The following is an 11,011-nucleotide window of genomic DNA, read 5'->3' as shown; positions in this document are numbered from 1 at the left end:
GCGATGTAGACAGGAACGATCTAGGCCAGCATAGAGGGAATTGCAGTAGTCTAGCCGTGAAGTAAGATGTGTGATCACATGATCTACGTCAACAGATGATGAGCGAACATGTTTCAGCTCACTGCAAGTCCATCTTTACAAATTTCTATGTTCTTACAATGGCAGCTGATGGAAAAGTTGCAACCAGCCTCTTTTTTTTTTTTTTTTTTTTTTTTTTCTAGTGTCGGGTCGCAGAGGCAGTTCCAGAAATCTCTGCTGATCCCGAGGCATTCCCACATAACATAAATTACCTCATCAGTTAGTTAGGTTTCTCCTCACAGAGGCCAGAAAACCTCTACAGGGCGTTGACCAGTGCACTCTGGGCACCCTTTCCTCGTATTGTAAAACACATGTAAAAAAACCTCGGTGTCTACATTGATGGTTCTTTTAAATTGACTAAGCAGGTGAGTTCAGTCCTGTTTTTTTTCAGTTAAGACAGCTAGCCAAGGTAAAGCCATACCTTCTGGCTAACGTCTTTGAGCGTGTTATTCACCTTTTTCTTACTTGCAGATTAGACTACTGCAATTCATTGTATTATGGTCTAGATCAGGCCACCATCCATCGTCTTCAGATGGTTCAAAATGCAGCTGGTCGCCTGCTAACTGGTACCAAACGGAGAGAGCATATAACCCCAGTTTTAGCTTCTTTACACTGGCTTCCTGTCTCCTACAGGATCCAATTTAAACTTCTACTTTTTGTTTTTAAGTCACTTAATGCCCGAGCCCCTCCTTACCTGTTTGAGCTCCTCTCTGCCTATGCTCCAGGAAAAACCACGAGGTCTAGCTCAAAACTAATGCTGTCCATCCCACGGACTAACCTCAAATCCTGTGGTGATAGATCCTTCTCTGTGGCAGGTTCCAGACTTTGGAATAGTCTCCCCTTAAATATCAGATCTGCACAAACACTTGAGCAATTTAAATCATTACTAAAGACACATTTCTATGCCCTGGCTTTTAACACACTATGACCCAAGCATTTTGGCCTTATTTGAATTAGTTTAGTTATTGTTTTAATTCTTTTACTGTCCTATTATTGTTTTTTTACTGTTATTATTGTATTATATTGTTGCTTTTTAATACCATTTTTATATTGTTAAGCACTTTGTGCAGCATCAGCTGTTTGAAATGTGCTATATAAATAAATTTGACTTTGACCTTGACCTTCATCCTGGCTCTCCTCAACATGACACCCTGAGCCACCAGCACACCTCTCACCTTTCTGCCTGATTCAAGCTTTCTTTGTCTCAGTGCTCTTTCAAATCATGCTATTGTTGGTTTTTGTTATCACAGCAACAATAATAATAATAATAATAATAATAATAATAATAATAATAATAATAATGGATTGCATTTATATAGTGCTTTTCGAGACCTTCAAAGTGCTTTACAATTCCACTATTCATTCACTCTCACATTCACACACTGGTGGAGGCAGCTACAGGTGTAGCCACAGCTGGGGCAGACTGACAGAAGCGAGGTTGCCATATCGCACCATCGGCCCCTCTGGCCAACACCAGTAGGCGGTAGGTGAAGTGTCTTGCCCAAGGACACAACGACTGTCCAAGCCGGGGCTCGAACCTGCAACCGGTGCCTACATCCTGGAATATACTATAAATGTAAAAAAAATAATCTAATCCCTGTGTTTATTCCATTAATTAAAGATGTGAGGACGAGGACAACAACAAGCTGCCTCTGTCTGTGTCAGACCTCATGTTTGGGTTTTTGTTAGTGAGTCTGCAGGAAGCTGAAAGTGTCCGCTTACCTCCGATCATCCAGAAAACCAAAGATTGTGTTCAGAGCAGGAAACACCAAGTCTGAACCTCACACTTCCCTTCGGTAATCTCAGCACAGACGGAAGAAACCGTGTCAGTTTTCTTCTGTCTGCGTGAGGCTGCAGCGCCCCCGAGTGGACTCAGTCTGAGCTGCAGAGTGTGTGCCCAAATCTCTGGCCCAGCTGCTTCCCATTAAGGTGTGTGAGTGAGGCACAGACACAAATCCACAGACAGTCACTGCCTGAGGTGTCTCTGCAGCTCGTCTTTGGTGCAAACAGGTGGAATGAAGCTGGACAGCTCCTCTGATGAGAAGAACTGAAGCTCTTCATCCTCCTTCTGTCTAGGCTCAACTCCCACACTTCATCCAGGTGACCCCAGAGGGACACACCTCTTTCCTGCCGTCACATTTACAGGTACGTTATGAAGACTCAGCTCACCTGGAACCCTGCTCAGGTGAAGCAGTGCCTCCACCTGAACAACTTCCTGTTCAGAATCAGTGTGTTTAAATCCTTTTATGAGGTGTAGAGGTAACCCTCCAGAACACACTAGGAGACAGGTGAGACGACCTGAGGCTGATCACGGTGGGGATTTTAAAAATATCACAGTTAAAGTTACTGCAGGAGGTGGCACATGTTCAGCTTACAGCGGTACAGTACTGATTCAGCGGTGACCTTCGACCTTTGATCTGAATCAGTCCAACCTGGTGGCCGTGGCAAAGATGAAGCGTCTTCTGATTCATGAAGCCTGCTGGGGGCGATGCAGGTAACCCAGGAGAGGTAGGGTGGGGGTGTGTGTGTGTGTGTGTGTGTGTGTGTGTGTGTGTGTGTGTGTGTGTGTGTGTGTGTATGTGTATAACAGGGCGGCCCTTAGTGGCTGGAAACACAGTGAGGGAAGTGTAGTGGAACAGAAAGTATTTATTTGCCATACAGCTCTCCTTACAACAATTCACTAATCGAGCTTCTTCACAGCACAATTAACCCTCTAATGACAACCGGCAGCCTTAAATATGTTCAGCTGTCACAGACTAAAGCATTCTTCCACTCTCAGGTAAATTCTTAAATCCCAACCTTCCACCACAGTATACAATATACCAGTTTGAATAAATAAATGCATAAATACATTTCACATTTTTATATTAATAAATATTTCACACTTTAATTTTACACCAAACTCAATATTATAAAAACCCAAGCACAAAAAGATTCACCACACTCGCTTAACCCATGGTCTCTCCCGGAATCTTTAAATGGTGTCTGGACCCCCAGGGAAACATTTGCCCAAACACCTTGAAGAGGACACAGGCAAGAAAGGGGAGTAATCACTATCGTACAAACACCTATTTGCGCCACTTTTATTCCTAGATTTCTCTCTCACACACACACACACACACACACACACACACACACACATTTGCATTAGTTTTCCTTACTGGTAAACCTTAATCTCAATCTCAGTCACCTTTCTTCTCTCCTGACAGACAACCACCACATTCCTTGATGAGGAGCAGCTGTGCAGGATCTGAAACAAGCCTACCAACTGATTTTAAAATTCCCAATAAATAGTCAATAAATATTTAAACTTCTTGTGTGCAAATGTTTTACTGTGCAAATCCATGCTTAAAGTGCAATGCTAAATAAAGTGCTTGAAAATGTGCTTTTAATGAAGTGAAAGGTGTGCTCTGAAGTGCTATACAGATAATATAAATAAATGTAGTAAGGGAGTCCTCTTCCTTACACTGTGTCTGTGCATGTATGTGTGGTCTCCTGCTGTCAGAGGGCGTGTGCAGCCCGGTGACCTCCTGTGTGGTTTTGTTTGAGTGCTGCTGAGCGCGCTCTTCCTGCCTTGATGAGGAAAGCTTCATGAGGACTGCATCCTCCTTTAGAGGCAGAAAAATGCAGCTGGGCTCCGGATCCTCTCAGCGCTGTATTGTCTCAGGCACTTCCTGTTTCCTGTCTGCTCTGCTCAGATTGTTGTTTGGGCAGCAAGGAGGAAACTCCACCGCTGTCCAGCTCCTTAGTGCTGAGAGGACAGGACACAGTGTCCACGAGGACCTCTGAGCGCCCACGGGACAACTCCCTCATGTTGTGAAGTGACTGACTTACCTGCAGACGAGTGTACATGAAGCCATGAAACCCACAGAGCAACTGTGAAACCTAATTAATGCAAGTGGTTTATTTACCTGCTCATCTCACGTTTTACAGTTAAATAGCAGAAAGGCTGTTGAGCGACTGAAGCCCGAGGCCAGCATGAAGGGGTCTGTGATAAAACTCCTGATTAACTTCATTTTACAGCTTTAACATCTTCTTTATATTTTAGGAGCTTTTTCTTAAATCACAAATGCATAAAGATGATATCACAGTTTTCTTTTACATTACAGAAGCACGAACATGTTAATTCTGTATGATCAGAAGTGGAATGAACTGAGCATGTGCAGTTTAATCATTTTCCTGATGATCATAAATCAAAGCTGCGCTGGAGAGAACTGAGAGTTGACCTTCTTGCAATACATAGCTATATGAATATGTGCATTGTTCCTGACTACTTTTGTTGTCTTTTTTATATGTATTAGTGAACATTTAAACGATTTTTAAGAAATAAAGAAATTAATAATAAGAAACAATCAGAATAATAATGATAATAATAATAACAGGTTTAAACAGAGCAGGTGAGAACAGCTGTACTTTGCTCAGGTTTTTAATGCAAACGCCTTAAAGCACGTTTAAAAAGAACGAAGACATGAACATGAACCTTTACTGATGATCTGGAGAACTTACGGATCAATGCCAGCAAGTGGATCTGGAGACACAGTCTGACCGGAAGCTGTACTTCCTTGGGACTTTTATTGTGAAAGTGAGCAGAGGTTGTACCCGCAGTGGTCGCGTGTAGCTTACCGTAGCTGCTCAGAGTTTCTCCTCCCGGCGCACTGAGAGCCGCGCGCACTACTTACCGGACTGAACCGAGCACAGAGACCGGAACACGGAGCAGGAGGCAGGCAGAACCGGGTCGCAGGTAAGGCGCTCCCAGTCCTTCAGACTTTACTTAAACAGTCTCTCAGAGTCCCGCAGGAAGCGGCTCCTCCTGCCGCGGAGCCGCGCACAGTCCGCGGGTCCGACCCCGCCACAGGTTCGAGTCTCTGAGGGTCTGGATTCACACAAGGGGTCTGAGGGGATCCAGACTGGAGTCAGAGTAAATTAGTGTGAGGGACAGCAGGACTTCTCTTATGTTATTGTATTTTTACACACCTCTGTTGCTGTGAAGCTCGCACACAAGAATTTCACTCGCATGTACCGTACCAGCGTACCTGCACATGTGATGTGACAATAAAAGTGATTTGATTTGACTCGAGCTTCTGATGTTAGTGGATCTCTGAGGTTTTGAAGGTCTAGGTTTGCTATCCTGGTCCTGGTTTTATGGTCCTGGCTCTGGTTTCAGGGTCCTGGTTCTGGTTTTAAGGTGATGCTGGTGTATTTGGTGCATGATCTGGTTTCAGGGTTCTAGTTCTGGTTTTAGGGTGTGTGCTGGGTTGTTGGAGTCCGTCTCTGCCTTCACTGGCTGCAGGACAACATCGTGATTGCTGACATCATGATCACAGCTGATCTTGTCCTCTGAGCAACTTCATCATGACATCATCAGCTGGTCATTCATCAGTTCCTTTTCCTGTTTTTTGATTTCAGTTGATCAGCTGATAATCAATGAAAGGATTGATTTCTACAGCCGAGTGTTTGAGGTGTTACACACACACAGAGCAGCACCGTGTGTGTGTGTGTTTGTGTTGAGAAGAACAGAACAGGAAGGGAAAACTCCCTGTGATGTAACATCCTGTTTATCAACGTGTCATGGCCTCTGATTGGATGTTTTTGTGTTTTATTGTCCGGTTATTGCTCAGCATGTCTCTGCTTCGTAATTCTGTGTGTGAATATTTGTAAAATCATCACCCTGTGGGATTATATCTGACCTCTGACCTCAGCCTGGACCGTTATCTTTGGCTCTGTGCTGATTCGTACCTCAGGTCTCTGATCAGAGTGAAGCGTCTCCTCGTTCGTCTCACTGTTTCAGGGCCCTGAGACGGGTTCAGGGGCAGAATGATGCTGAACGTGACACACAACAGGGTCAGAGGTCGGTGGAGCCCAGTTCCCCCGACAGCCATCAGTGTCAGAGAATAATCTTTGTTTTCAACAGAGGAAAGCAGGTTTCCTGATTTTAGAGCCATCTGTGAATGTCCCACCTGGTGCCCACAGGTAGTCATGTGCGTTCCTTGGGCTTTAATAGTTACCTGCAGCCTCACACAATGTACACCACAAACTTTAACTGTTAATCCAGTCCAGTCAGTGATGATGCTCCAGGTCAGAGTTCAGGTTCACATCAGCCTGTCTGTAAAACACACCTGAATAAATCCTGTGCTCCACCTGAACACGCCACTCTGCCCTGAGAACATGTTGCTCCGCCGGTTGGTCTGAAGGGCTGCTCCTGGTTGAGTTCTTAAAGTCAGACATCTGTCTTCATAGACTCGCTCACTGAGTTCTGCTGTGATCCTGCATGTTTGGGATCTCCTGCATGTGGAGGGGATTTCAGGTTTGGCTCAGTTTTGCCTTTCTGTGATCATGTGATGTATTTATCCTGAGAAGCTCGAACTGTGAAACTCCTGTTTATCTGATCACCTCCTGATGGCTCGCTTTGATTTCCAGGGAAGCTGTAAAATAGTTTTTTAGTGTAAGAGAAGCGTGTGTTTCTGCACACACTCAGTAAAACAGGAGGTCGCTCTGTGTGCAGAGGGCTTTTTAAACCTCAGCAGGTAAAACTGAATGCATCACGACATTCACTGCTCAGCTGACCAGTTTTCTTTTATTTAAATAAAGAATTAATCAGACTTTAGAGCTCAGAGGAAATCTATAGAGGTGTAGAATCAATAATAACCCAGTGTTCCCAGTGTTCCCAGTGCGCGTCAGTGTGTGGTTCCAGTCACAGCTCAGGAACAATCAGCCCTCTGTTTCACACAATAGAGGCTCACTGTTATTATACTGCCTCATTCGCCCACCCTCACTCTCCCAGCCTTCCTCTCTGCTGCTCCTCCTCATTACAGAGCAACGCCTCGGTCCGACATATCTGCAGCAAGCACAAACCTGCAGGCTCACAGAGAACCTGTAGACCCAGAGAGAACCTGCAGGACCAGAGAGAACCTGTAGACCCAGAGAGAACCTGCAGAGAGAACCTGCAGGGCCAGAGAGAACCCGCAGAGAGAACCTGTAGAATCAGAGAGAACCTGTAGGGGCAGAGAGAACCTGCAGAGAGAACCTGTAGACTCACAGAGAACCTGCAGGGATAACCTGTGGACTCACAGAGAACCTGTAGACTGAGAGAGAACCTGCAGGGCCAGAGAGAACCTGTAGGGGCAGAGAGAACCTGCAGAGAGAACCTGCAGGGCCAGAGACAACCCGCAGAGAGAACCTGTGGACTCACAGAGAACCTGTAGAATCAGAGAGAACCTCTAGAGGCAGAGAGAACCTGTGGACTCACAGAGAACCTGTAGACTGAGAGAGAACCTGCAGGGCCAGAGAGAACCTGTAGACCCAGAGAGAAAGCATCGCAGCGGCTACAACCATTATCGTCTGCAAATTATGCCAGGCGGCAGTCATAGCAAAGAGATGAAGTACTTTTGAAAGCCAAAAATTGCGCTTCCTCCACTTTCGTAACATTGATTCCTTAATGTTGAATTCTCTCGCAGCTGCTCTATTCCCATGTTGTTGCAGCATATTAATAACTAACCTTGTATTGTGGATGAAAAATCTTAGTTGTTCTCCTGACTGAAGTTTGGCCCGTGTATAGTATCCTGATATGCGATTGCATTTGTCCCTGACCACCAGAATCCCTCACGTTAACTTTTATCGAGTGGAAAACACGTTGGCGTTCATCCTCCAGCTTCACTGTGCTAATGTTATGCTAACATAGCTGTGTCGCTAGCAATCATGTAGCACAACATTATATACCAGGTAGTCCAACTTCAGTAACCCTGCAAACGTCACTGCTGTTTAGTTTTCTGTCTTCATTTATGTTGGAAGTAATAGCAGAGCTGTACGTTTGAATTAGTTTCAAAAATCTCTGTCAGAACATGGTATGAAATGTTTAGGTGGAAACTAGCGAGCTAACTTCCTGTTAACTTCTAACTCCGTTAAATTTAATAAATTCTGTTTTCATGGATGCATGGATGTTAAACTTAATTGTTACACCTGGTAAAGCAGCAACGCTGATGATTTTATTAAAGATGAAAGAATTTAGACTGTTTTTAACTCTCAGTGTTCGTTTGACTTTGGGACCTGAAGTTGACGGAGTTTTGGACCCAGATTACTCCGCGAAGCTCCTCACTACGGCAGCCGTAATGCTCTGACAATCCATTAAGCAGTGCGGCTTACCAAAGTTGTACTAAAACATTTTTTAACAGATTTCTGCACGCCCAAATCGGTTCAAGGTCAGTAAGCACAACCAGAATTCATACATAAGGCACTCTCTCGATTTTTGAGAAAATTAAAGGATTTTAAGTGTGCCTTATAGTGTTGAAAATACATTATACAGAATAAAAGAATATATCGTGATATATATCGTTACCGCACGTGCTTCAAATTATACCGCGATATGGATTTTAGGCCATATCGCCCAGCCCTAGATGACAGCTTTTTGTCTTCCAGCTTCGCTCTCCCAGGTCTTTATCATGTGAAAAATCAGCTAACATACAGAAACACCAGTGATGAGGCGGGCGGCATGGGAGCAATGTCAGGGAGGTGAAGAGGGAGGGATGGGACGAGGACAGGGTGTGTTTGGTGTTTGGGGAGAAATGGGAACGGCAGAGGTAGCGCAGGTGCGTCTGAACCAAGACGTTTTTCTGCGTCTGATTTCAGCTGTCAGAGCAGGACCGCTTCAGCCAGGCCAACCAGGTCTCCATGAGAGCTGCACTTCACCGGACAGACTTTCACCGTTTTTACCAGATTTGTCTCTCAGGCTGCAGGCTGCGAGCCTTCAGTCCTCCTGAGGAAGTCTCAGACAGCCTAACATTTGGCACAGTGTAAACAGGGTTGTTATGCAAGCTTGATGTTGTAGCACTTTAACACCTTTGTACGTCTTTGCTGTTTTTCTTGGTTCAGTAACAGCGAAGACAGTGATGTTTGTAGGGACTCTTTTAAATAGTCAGTGCCAAAGTTTGAGCTGTGACAAGGAAACTGGTGCAGATACGTGTGCAGTACGACCAGCTGCTGAAAATCCCCGCGTCCATCCTTGCAGCGTGTCACGGGGTGTCATCAGGAACAAACACAGGGTGACCTGCGCACATCATTCAGGGGTTATCAGAGTCACATGATGTAGTCACATCTGAACAGAACATGGACATGCTGTAGTAATCCATGCTGCCTCACACAAACCTGCATAACAATAATAAAGTAAGATTATTTTACTTTTTTGGCCTTTATTGACAGGTACAGTAAAGAAATGACAGGAAAGCAGCTGGGGGGGCTGCGGGTCAGACTCAAACCCGGGCCGGCTGCTCACGTGCTGTTAGCGATGGTGTCGTGCTGACCGCACAGAGCTGTGCGTCTGCGTTACTGCCTGTTTGTGTGTTGGAGCTGTGAGCTTGTGTGTCTTTGCAGTTTGGTCGGCTGACACTTAGCCAGCAGACAGAATCGGCTCTTTTTAACAGCCGCCATGAAGAACTCGTAAAGTTTCCTGTGAAAATCTGTTCGAGGAGTTTGACACCTGGTGTCTGCTGTTTGTGGCCCATTGTGTTCAGCGTGACTTTATTTGGGCCACGCGGCGTCGATGATGACCTAGTTCTAATCAGTAATCAACATCCAGTCGTGTCAAAGACCCCCACTTTGGATCAATATCATCGGAACTAAAGCAGCTATCATAAATTAGACTCCCAGCATGCATTTCCAAGCCCACTCTCTGACCTCAGGTTTGACTCTTGTCATTTATTGGATTCTTCTTCACAATCACATGGAGGGTCAGTCCCCTGCAGACCCCGCACTGTGCACCCTGAATCAGCTGGTGTGTGGAGGGAAACTGGTTCGAGTAGATCACACCACAAATGTGATTTTGGTGCCTTCTACCCCTCGCTCATGAGGACCAGCACCATCAGCTGGAGACACCGACAGAGCTGATGGTTTCACTGATTTTACACCGTGGGCCACGTATAACCCACTGTGATGTTTAGTGGGCCGGGCCAGTGAAAGATTTTTATGTACACATTAAATCAATACAGGGACAGATGTGTTGGATCCAGTGGTCAGAATATGAACGTCCTTCGATGTCCTGACTCTGACTGGGTTTTACACCCAAACCTCAGACATGAGCTCCAGCTGTAGCTTCAGTCAGCCTGCGCTCGGCCCTCCTCTCTCCTGTCTCAGCTGCAGTGTTTAAAAGTGGAAGTCGGATGGGAGGGTCTGTATCCTCTGGCTGCTTTTCCTTGGCTCGGTCTTTATCTGTGGCCTTCACTGACTTCCTGCCTGGTTCTTTAACGTTTTTCCTCCTCGGCCACTCTTTTTCCTCTCACACCGGACTTTCTGTTTTCTGTCACTGCAGTTTTTCTCAGGCTCCTGCTTTTTACTCCTGCTGGATTTGAGAAACTCTCCAGTTTTACATTAAAATGTCTCCCACAAAGTTGATTCTGTTCATCTGGACATTTTCAGAGAAACGTTTCGTCATCATCAGGTGACTTCTTCAGTCTCAGCTGACTGCAGGTCTCCCCAACCTTTAAACAGGACATTTACACAATGACTGACAATGAGCTATGAGATCAGTTTCATCATTGTTAATATGCAAATTGTCATGATCAATGATCAACAACCACTAATCAAAGAGCGCTGATCACTGATCGTGACAGTTTGCACATTAACAAAGATGTGACCTCGCAGCCCATTTTCAGTCATGAGTAAATGTCCTGGCTGGAAACCTGCAGTCAGCTGAGACTGAAGAAGTCACCTGATGATGATGATGAAACGTTTCTCCCACCGAGCAGATGCATGTGCTTGTATCAAGACATGAAAAGGTCTCATGTGGAAATGTTTGCAGGAGTCATGTTGATATTATTACTCAGTGTGGTTTCCTGTGGATTGGTGTTGATTCACCACCATCTGTGAACATCTCTGAGTGAACGGTGAGTAAACTAGACTGCAGCGACCGACCTCCTGTTCCCCTTTTACAAAGTGCCTAAAATGA

General features: G+C 45.2%; 1 protein-coding gene across 1 annotated transcript in view; it reads left to right on the top strand.

The window, feature by feature from the left end:
• The first annotated feature begins 4,654 nt into the window (after nucleotides 1-4,654).
• Nucleotides 4,655-11,011, top strand: part of arap3 (ArfGAP with RhoGAP domain, ankyrin repeat and PH domain 3) — a 28,228-nt gene continuing 21,871 nt past the window's right edge. The window contains exon 1 of the mRNA XM_082503235.1: nucleotides 4,655-4,819. The gene's annotated coding sequence lies outside the window, so the exon portion shown is untranslated. The remainder of the gene's footprint in view (nucleotides 4,820-11,011) is intronic.

This window comes from Aulonocara stuartgranti (genome assembly GCF_965226115.1).
Source record: "Aulonocara stuartgranti genome assembly, chromosome: 2".
NCBI lineage: Eukaryota > Metazoa > Chordata > Actinopteri > Cichliformes > Cichlidae > Aulonocara > Aulonocara stuartgranti.
The sequence above is the reverse complement of the archived record's forward strand: the minus strand, read 5'-3'. Positions and strand labels throughout refer to the sequence as shown.